The 8,644-nt window shown below is 40.6% G+C and overlaps 1 long non-coding RNA gene across 2 annotated transcripts; it reads right to left on the reverse strand.

Moving 5' to 3' along the window:
* Positions 1–5,609: 5,609 nt before the first annotated feature.
* LOC101116315 (uncharacterized) lies at positions 5,610–8,518 on the reverse strand. 2 transcript variants are annotated; one of them, XR_006060188.2, is made up of 5 exons: positions 8,336–8,518; positions 8,052–8,202; positions 7,602–7,691; positions 6,970–7,444; positions 6,016–6,088 (listed from the first exon to the last, which is right to left on the reverse strand). It is a non-coding gene; the product is annotated as an uncharacterized LOC101116315 (long non-coding RNA). The 2 variants fall into 2 exon arrangements; XR_006060187.2 differs by lacking the exon at positions 6,970–7,444 and having other exon boundaries at positions 5,610–6,088.
* Positions 8,519–8,644: the final 126 nt, after the last annotated feature.

Genomic DNA, 8,644 nt, shown 5'->3' on the forward strand with positions numbered 1-8,644 from the left:
TGCTTTCTCATTATAAAACTTATAATATGGAGTGAGATGCCAAGGCATCTTATCTGTGCCTTGGCAAACTGTCATTCTCATTTCCAAGTTTGAATCAGCTTCCACAATTTTATCTTTTAACAGTCAATGTCATGATACAGTTCTGCAAGTTCCTTCAATGTGAAGTTGTTCAACATCACTTCTTTTGAGACGCATTCATTGTTTACAACTGCTTTCCTACGTAAAACTTCACTAAGTTCTGCCTCCTACACACCTAGAACTGTTTCTTGAATGGCAGCAGTGTCAACACTCTCACAGTCATCTCTATCTTCTAACTCCATTTACATCCCATCCAAATCCTGCAGTTTTTCCACAGTACAGCCTCTCACTACTGCAAGGACTGCCTCTAATTCTTGGAATCTGAGTGCACATTCCACAGTAACATCCTTATCTGAGTTTGTAGTTTCACTAGGTAGTTTAACATTAGTGTTGACTTTGCGATGAAACCAGCCTTTACTGGCAGTAAATAGATGTCCTTGTAATTACCATTTCCTTCAATGTAGCAACTAACTTCAATGCCAAACTGATTGGTTTTTGTTCTTGATTACACTACAAAGGAGAAGTAAATGCTTCACTTCAACCATAAGTGGCTTTCTCTTCTTGGTGAAATTTTACACTGAAAGATGTTGAAGCAACTTTACCTTGCTCTTAAAATGTGGCTTGTACTGTAGCTTCATGTAGGTCGTGGTATCATCCTATACTTGCTTTGCAGTGGCCATTTTCAAAGCTTCTAACACTAATTTTACCTGCAGTGTTAATCATTTTTCAGTTCTTTGTAGTTCAGTCATATTTATTGACCAATTCCCTCTTCTGATTATCCATTTTTGTAGAATGTTCCATGGGCTTATCACTGGGAGACAAGGAGGCAACACAGTTACATGCTTTGCTATCTGTGTAACTAATAGATGTTCAATGACCAAGACTTTGAAAGAAGTGATGTAACTGAATCCATTCTTGATGCACACCTTTTCTTTGCATAATGATTCTGGAATAAAGAGCCATAGCCAAGTTTATTCGATAATACACAGTTAATATTGTGACAACTAAAACTTCAGCTGTGTTGTTGTGGGTCAGGTGCTGTTTAACTACTGTGTGAAAAGATTCACACATGTTGAAATGGTGCAAAGGACCTGTGTCTAAAAAAGAAAAACTTGTGTTGGTAATTCACAAAATAGTCAACTTTTAACCCAATTTAGTTAACTACTAGCCAAGCCAAGTTCGAGATCAAATAAAACTGAAGTTTTTCTGAAATGAATGTTAATTCTAAGACTCTGAAATACTCACTGAAAGAATGTTTGGAGATAATGTTATATACAAGTCTTCAAATAAGGATTTGCAGACAGTCCAAAAACACCCTTTAGAGTGTTTAAATTTATTGAGAATTTACAGCCCCTCCCCTCCTTTCAATAGTCTTAAGGACTGCAGAAGATTAAAGTTCTGGATAACTGCACTGTTGTCCAGACTGTAGAACTTCACAATCACAAGGCGCAAGACCATATGTGTATAACATTCACTGAACAGCAGCCAGTACCGTGTTTACTTCTGGAAAACAGTAGCATCCAGCCCATTAATGTTTAAATTCTGTTTCTGAATCCGTTAATTTCATATATCTTATCACTAAGGGCCATAAAGTTTACATCAAACTTTAAGAAATAGAAAATAACTTAGTTAAATTTGAGAAACACCCTAAGATACCATGCCTAATTCATAGCAGGTTAATCTGGTATTAGGTTTGAGATTCTCAGCTCTGACTACCTGCCTATCTACTGTTCTTGAATAAAGCTCAAGTAAAAGGATGGGCATCCACCAGCATACCAAAGATTTATAGAATATCCAATAGTTCAACCAATTTAAACCGAAGAATATATGACCTCTAAGAATTTCAGGGCCTGAAAGAATTATCATTATTTTTTTTAAAAAGATGACTATCAAGGTTAAAAGTTCTGCCACCCCCCCACCCACCCAACAGCCTCTCCTGAATCAAATGAAAATTATACTATCTTTGAAATATTTTTTATCTTTGAAAGCTGAATGGGGAAAAATTTTAATTAAATATCCACATTATGCTCAATACATAACAAATACAAAATCCAATGTTTTTCTAAAATTACTATCTTAAATAAGTTTATAAACTTCTTACCTTATATAATCTTCAAATTCTTGATAAATCTCACACATGGTGTTCTCTAAGAAAAACACCCTTCAGTTTTATTCCTAAAACGAAAAACATTTACAGGCAAGTCAATGTACAAAAACCACATCTTAACTATATGCATCATGATTTTCTTTTCTTCATTATGTCCTCATTCACATACATTAATCACAACAAATCATGATGTGAACAGCAGTGGGAAAGTTTAATCATTGGACATTTGTACTTATTTTCAACTTGAGCTCTAGTTTTAAGTTTTTATTGCTTAGCTCCCTTTTAAAAATACATATAGGTGGGAATGCATGTAAGATTTAAAGATTTTAAAATTTAAAAAATAAAAAACTAAAGAAAAAAAAAATAAAATAAAATAAAATAAAAATAAAGAATAAATTCAAAAAAAAAAATACATATAGGCACATTTCTATAGTTTTCCGTTTTCGCACGTAGAACAGATTAGACTTCCAATTTTACTATGACTGGAAAAAACTCATAACAAAGATAATTTCAAGCATGTCACTTACTACTTTGTACAGGTTCAATTCAGTTCAGTCGCTCAGTCATGTCCGACTCTTTGCAACCCCATAAATTGCAGCACACCAGGCCTCCCTGTCCATCACCAACTCCCAGAGTTCACTCAGACTCACGTCCATCGAGTCAGTGATACCACCCAGCCATCTCATCCTCTGTCGTCCCCTTCTCCTCCTGCCCCCAATCCCCGACATTCCAGGTTCCTATGCAATGTTGTTCTTTACAGCATCGGACCTTGCTTCTATCACCAGTCACATCCACAGCTGGGTATTGTTTTTGCTTTGGCTCCATCCCTTCATTCTTTCTGGAATTACTTCTCCACTCATCTCCAGTAACATATTGGGCACCTACTGATCTGGGGAGTTCCTCTTTCAGTATCCTATCATTTTGCCTTTTCATACTGTTCATGGGGTTCTCAAGGCAAGAATACTGACGTGGTTTGCCATTCCCTTCTCCAGTGGAACACATTGTCAAATCTCTCCACCATGACCCGCCTGTCTTGGGTTGCCCTGCAGGCATGGCTTAGTTTCATTAAGTTAGACAAGGCTGTGGTCCTAGTGTACAGGTTAGCTTATGCTAACTTGGAGGTGTCTTCTCAACATTAACCCTGGTATTGGAAGAGTACCCATACCTTCCTGACCTGCATATAGGTTTCTTAAGAGGCAGGTCAGGTGGTCTGGTATTCCCATCTCTTTCAGAATTTTCCACAGTTTATTGTGATCCACATAGTCAAAAGCTTTGGCATGTTAACAAGCAGGAATAGATGTTTCTCTGGAACCTTCTTGCTTTTTCGATGATCTGCAAGGAGATCCAACCAGTCTATCCTAAAGGAGACCAGTCCTGGGTGCTCACTGGAAGGACTGATGCTGAGGCTGAAACTCCAATACTTTGGCCACCTCATGTGAAGGGTTGCCTCACTGGAAAAAGACTGATGCTGGGAAAGATTGAGGGCAGGAGGAGAAGGGGATGACAGAGGATGAGATGGCTGGATGGCATCACCAACTCGATGCACATGGGTTTGGGTGAACTCCTGGAGTTAGTGATGGACAGGGAGGCCTGGCGTGCTGTGATTCATGGGGTCGCTAAGAGTAGGACACGACTGAGTGACTGAACTGAACCCATACCTTAACACATCCCCAAACTGGTTATGCCTCACTCTGTGTGTAATGTCTTTGTTATCAGACAAGGTTTCCAATGATCAAAAACACTAAAAGAGGAAAAGTGGGAGAGTCGTCTCTGCTAACAAAGAACTTTCAAGCAGTGATGATGGGTAAAGACTCAAAAGATTACAAGACTCCAGAACTAATTAGAATTCTGCCTATTTAGAACATTATGTGGACAAGGCAATGGCACCCCACTCCAGTACTCTTGCCTGGAAAATCCCATGGACAGAGGAGCCTGGTAGGTTCTAGTCTATGGGGTTCCCAAGAGTCGGCCACAACTGAGCGACTTCATTTTCACTTTGCACTTTCATGCACTGAGGAAGGAAATGGCAACCCGCTGCAGTGTTCTTGCCTGGAGAATCCCAGGGACGGTGGAGCCTGATGGAGTGCCATCTATGGAGTCACACAGAGTTGGACAGGACTGAAGTGATTTAGCAGCAGCAGCAGAACATTATGACTGCTTGACAAGGTCTATGTTTTACTCATTAAGAGGGACAGAGCCCAGGGCGACGGCGAGCAGCAGAAAGAAAAGGACATATACTCACCCTTTGGGGAAAAAGGGCAAACTGCTCTAATTCTGCTGCTGCATATTTGTATTTTTAATCCATCCTATCTCAAATATTTGTGTAACTGCCTACAAGCAATCAGACTCTATTCCTTGAAATACTCTAAATAGAAACTTCAAATTTTCCAAGTCATTCTGTACCCCAAGAAAAATAAGGCAAAGGATACACAATTTCTATCTACAGTTTAGTGTTACTGAGCTTCTCTAACCACTTCCACCTAGGAGGAATTAGGAGAGGGGAAATGGGTCCAACAACAATAATACCTAAAGTATTTAATTACGTGGGCTGCCGTCTCTGGGGTCGCACAGAGTCGGACACGACTGAAGTGACTTAGCAGCCGCAGCAGCAGTCAGGCTCCAAGGTGGTCTCTGATGACCCCTCCCCTCTTGGTAGTCACACCTTTGTATAGTGCCCACCTACACCACACGAAGGCCAACAGAACAGGGCAGAAGTGATGGCTTGTCACTTTCAAGTGAATTTTTTAAAAAAAGTATTAAAAGACAAGCTTCCATCTTGGCCTTTCTCTTAGACCAGTCCCTCTGGGGAAAGCTAGCTATCACGTGGTAAGAACACTCAGGCAGCCCATGGAGAGGCTCACAGGGTGAAGAAGAACTGAAACCTTCAGCCAACAGCCATCAGGGAATGGAGGCTTGCAAACTGAAGACAGTTTGGAAGCTGACGTCTGTCTTCTACCTCCTTTCCTTACTGTTTGATCAGTGTTTGTTTTAAATTGCCAAATATTGAGCAATCTGTTACACAGCAATAAACACTAACACAGGTCAGAATTGAAGTGAAGTGAAAGTTTCTCAGTCATGTCCGACTCTTTGCAACCCCATGGACTATACAGTCCATGGAATTCTCTAGGGCAGAACACTGGAGTGGGTAGCCTTTCCCTTCCCCAGGGGATCGTCCCAACCCAGGAATCGAACCCAGGTCTCCCGCATTGCAGGTGGATTCTTAACCAACCAAGCCACAAAGGGAAGTCCCAGAAGGTTATAATCCATATCCAAAAAAGTAAAATGTACAACTTATGAATTAGCTGAAAAGGTCTAAAATTCATGGGCAAGGATCGGATTCAGAACTGACTTTATACTCAGTCACCAATGATTTCAAAACCCCAAGGCCTTCTTAAGAATAAAAATCCCCAGAGAACCAACAGGATGAAAATACTACATTTTATTATAGCAGGATGACAAATAAATGTAAAACTAGCTAAAAATCTGACAAAAAGATAGGTATTCAATAAGGAAGATACCAGTCCTAGAAGGCAAAGCCTCTATTTTTGCTTTCATAGTTGAGAAAAATGTGTTAAAAACAAAAAATCGTGCACATACAAAATATTTAGTACAATTCAATAAGCATTAGCTGTTACTAATTTTTCCCCAAGTAAGCAATTAATGAGATTTTATAACAATAATGAGATTTTCTGTTTTTTTTTTTAAACAGAAAGTTAGATTTCACTCAACCCTTTAGAAATATATGTTTTACTTGGACAATCCTCCCCTTCCACTCACTGCTTTTGTACCAGGAATACTTAATATGCTAAAAACAGAAAGACATTAGATTACCTCCCCTGCAGTTTTAGTAATTCTCTTCCAAGACCCAGGAATCTTTTTCTGACATCTTCAAGAATACAATTCCTGAAAAGAGATATTTTATTTCAAATTATTTTTTGCACTGGTCAATGCTTTCTACAAATAATATCTTTAATACAGCTTACATATCCTCATTCATGTATTCAGTAATCACATAAGTTCATTATGTGAACAGCAGTGAAAATGTTTAATCATTGGATATGAAGCTATCGAAGGAAGCAACTGCTAACTGCTAAGTCGCTTCAGTCGTGTCCGACTCTGTGTGACCCCACAGATGGCAGCCCACCAGGCTCCAAAGGAAGCAAAGATATAATCAAATGATTAAATTGAGAACTTCAATGTGACCAGGAAAAAAAATGAAAAATAGCAACAAAAAGTATGTAAAGCTTATTAGCAAATTTAAAAATACATAAATACAACTCAACATCAATGAATCCATTTATAAAGGATTGCATGCTTCCCTATCCAGAAGCACACTAAGTATACCCACAGCAGCGACCCCCTGTAGCTGTAAAGTAACTTGGTTACTTTCATTGAGCAGGTGTATTTAAGTCAATTGTTACCCAACATTGCAGTTTTCTGAAACCCATCTGTAATAAATAATTAGATGGATACTGTCAAGACTTTGAGAGCCACATTCTCATGAACTAATTCAGCAGGAAAGAAAAAAATCCCTTCTTTGTACTCTGATGCTGAACTGGCAGCTCTAGCTTAAGAAAATGAAAAATGAGTGCCTGCACCTGGACTCACTTAGGAGCAGCACCCACCTCCGTGCCCAGCTCTCAGCAGGTTAGATTATCCCTGAGCCCATTTTAACAGCAGCCGTTTCGCCCAGGGCTCTACTTCCATCAGAAATGTCCAACACCCGCAAGCATTGCTCTTTTAACACTCCATAATGGTAACTTTAAGTCTCCATTTAATGTTACCTTTAATGGGTTGAAAGAGCAGAAGCGTGCTTCGCTGGTACCAACACTTGTTCAGTTCAGTTCAGTCGCTCAGTCGTGTCCGACTCTTTGCGACCCCTGGCGCAGCACGCCAGGCCTCCCTGTCCATCACCAACTCCCGGAGTCTACTCAAACTCATGTCCATCAAGTCAGTGATGCCATCCAGCCATCTCATCCTCTGTCGTCCCCTTCTCCTCCTGCTCCCAATCCCTCCCAGCATCAGAGTCTTTTCCAATGAGTCAACTCTTCACATGAGGTGGCCAAAATATTGGAGTTTCAGCTTTAGCATCAGTCCTTCCAATGAACACCCAGGACTGGTCTCCTTTAGGATGGACTGGTTGGACCTCCTTGCAGTTCAAGGGACTCTGGAGTCTTCTCCAACACCACAGTTCAAAAGCATCAATTCTTCAGCGCTCTGCTTTCTTTATAGTCCAACTCTCACATCCATACATGACCACTGGAAAAAACCATAGCCTTGACTAGACGGATCTTTGTTGGCAAAGTAATGTCTCTGCTTTTTAATATGCTATCTGGGTTGGTCATAACTTTCCTTCCAAGGACTAAACTGAATACTACATAAGCATATTATAATGGAAAGCAACTGTGAACAATACCTTGAGATGAATCTTTTCAGCCAAAGTCTGGATTAAGTAACAAGGGAGAAAGAACAACCTTGCTTGGAAATGTTGGACTCATTCTTGCAGCTAGAGACAGAAATAAAAAAGTTAGGAACATCTGTTTTCTTTAATGAGCCTCCAAAGTTAAAGCAGGAAAGATGCTACATAATATACTAAGGACCTCTTCAAACATACAAAATAGAAAGTACGCCTCACCTTGGCTCCATTTTGTTTCTTCTGTAAAAACTTAAAAGTCTCACACCGTAAATATAAAGAGCTTAAAAAAATACATCGTTCTAAGATCTTCTCACTCCTGAAAACTATCCACGATGCCCAACATCCCAAGCAAAACATTTCACTGCCCTCTCTCCTGCCCCTCCTAGTACTTCTATTGACGAGTCCCTACTAGACCGTGAGCTTCCCCCCAAACCTCCAGAATCTTTTTACCTTATCTCCTTCGTAATCTCCATTGCGGCAAAGGATCTTGCAGGAAAGAGCTCGTTGAATTAAAAACCGACTTATCTTGGTATTCTCATTAAATCCTGAGGCCACATACCTACTCTACCAATAGCTCCGACATTATCTCCGCACCAGATAACTGCAAAATAAAATGCAAGAAAATGACATGCCTCCCATTAAAGAATTTATTTGGGTTCTAATTTTGCCTTCAATATTTCTAGGGCGCCACGTTCATCCTTTCCTAGCCCTCCCGTCACTTTCAGAGCTCGCACCTTGAGACCCATCGGCATGCCTCTGGATTCGCCTCAACTTTTGTCCTGCCTCTCCCCCTTGGCATTCTCTGGCCGAGCCTCGGAATAAGCGCGATGGCGCTAGATTTCACCAGGCCGGACGAAAAACAGACCATTGCAACAAAATACACTTATCACCCTCCAACGAGGAGCGAGGGGAGGCCCAGAGGTTGACTTAATACCCCCGGCCTTTCCGATTGGCTGCTGCGACGTGACGTGCTCTGTGATTGGCCACGGCGGCGAGCGCAGCGCCCGCGGAGAGGCAGGGCGGGAGCCAAGGAGCCTTAAGAA

Source organism: Ovis aries, chromosome 6, assembly GCF_016772045.2.
Source record: "Ovis aries strain OAR_USU_Benz2616 breed Rambouillet chromosome 6, ARS-UI_Ramb_v3.0, whole genome shotgun sequence".
In the NCBI taxonomy this organism is placed as follows: domain Eukaryota; kingdom Metazoa; phylum Chordata; class Mammalia; order Artiodactyla; family Bovidae; genus Ovis; species Ovis aries.